Here is a 1,899-nt window from a genome sequence, read left to right on the forward strand (position 1 = left end):
CCACAATATTCGGCTATAACGATGACAGTAACAATTTAAATTTAAGAAACCCTACTTAATATCATTCGTAATTTTCTTTTCGCTTCCTTTTTTCATATATAATAGTTGACAAGAGACCAACTGCTAGGTTATTATTTCATAGTCGGTTAGACTGCTCGTCTGAAAGGAATACAGGCGTGGTTTGTGTTGTTAAAAAGTTTGCTTCAAAATCACGGGTTTTCGAGTCTGTTTTCAGAGTGCGGTACAGTGAAATATAGTATTCTATTATAGTCATTCGTCGACCGAAGTTTTAATGGTTGAAATTTCGAGACGAAAATTGCATAGAAGTCCGCAGGAGAGAACCTTTCTTGTGTTGGGAGCGGTAGATTCAATCCATTTCTAGGTTTAACGTCATGTCTTGGACTTTTAGCGGAGTTTACCCTATTATAAGTATTGGAAAAGGGTTCTCGATCAATGATTTCTTCCCTTCAACCAATGATCGAGAATATGAAAAAGATCATAGGCATTTCCCTTCTCCTTCGGTCTAAATGATGAAAAATATATGTAACTACAATCTGTCATGTGTTGTTATAATATATCATTGTTATAAGATAAATTTGATACGAATTTGAATAGCTAATCAAATTTAACGTTTTCTTTCAGATATAGAACGTCTCGTACTAAATGTCTATTCTCTTAGGAGAGATTTGATTGATATTTCTAGCAGCTAGATTAACTACACTGAATACTATAATGTAAGCTAGTTTAAGCGTTATGGTGTTACTCAATCCCAAGATTAATCAGACATAACAGCAAAGTGTTCTAGTTGGGACTATATATTTTTTCCCAAACACTTGACAGCTTATATATATATCGAAGTGAGTAGAGTTGGTTACTTTGTTCAAGAATGCAGTTTAATGCCAGCTGCAAAACACATACCTATAGATGTCAAAATTATTCCAGGTAGTTGCTAGCAAAAGGTACTGTTACAAAGAAAATACTTTATATATAATTCATTTCACAGTGATGTCACTCCTCAAAAACATTTGTGATGCAGTTTCAATTTCCGTCTGGTGAATTCCACTTAACCTCTTACTTTCGTAAGTTCTCTGCTCCTTTTAGGGCACAGGTCACCGACGACTTTTCTTTACTGTTCTCGACTCTTCTCTTCCTTTCCTTCATCCCTCCAGCTGGATTTCTGCTTCCCTGCAGCTTCTTTTCAGATGTTTCTGCGCTGCGAAATATGTTCCTTTCAAGGAAGGCCTTCCTCTTCAGGTTTTGTGAGCTTTAAATGGTCATCGACGCTTCTATAATGCTGTGTTCGTCTCTAGGAGTGTTGACGTTGGCCCAACACAAACCATTTTTTACCTCCGGTAAAGAAGTGATCCATATTTTTCTGACCTCTGAGCTTTGAACTCTCCAGTATAGGAATCCCTACAAGGAGCTTGTGCTCTGCTAGCATACATACATCTCAGGGTTATCATATGGCATACAAACAACAATACCCCAACAAGGACTCGGTACTCTGATCCCTTTCATTCAACTTGCTTTTTTCTCCCTTCTCACTGGTTGAATTGACGCCTCATTCGCTGCGTTTGTTTTCCTTTCCTTGGAATGTGGCAAAAGCGAAACAAAACATTCAGGATCTGGCATTATGACATTGCTTCAATGTTTTTTAATGTCAAATATGATACTTCAATATCAATAATTGTGACAATATGTGTTATTTGCAATATGAGAAAATTATTGCAATATCATTTATTAGAATGCTTTCAATAACTTATATTGCAATATGTGAAAATAATTCTCTGGATTTATATTACAATATTTGAAATTCATTTCAATATATGTTATTGCAAATGGCGAAACATAATCTTATTTCTATTGTTTGGAGACAAAAGCTTTGTTCATTTACAGTTT

This window comes from Octopus bimaculoides, chromosome 9 (genome assembly GCF_046866305.1).
Source record: "Octopus bimaculoides isolate indiv1 chromosome 9, ASM4686630v1, whole genome shotgun sequence".
NCBI lineage: Eukaryota > Metazoa > Mollusca > Cephalopoda > Octopoda > Octopodidae > Octopus > Octopus bimaculoides.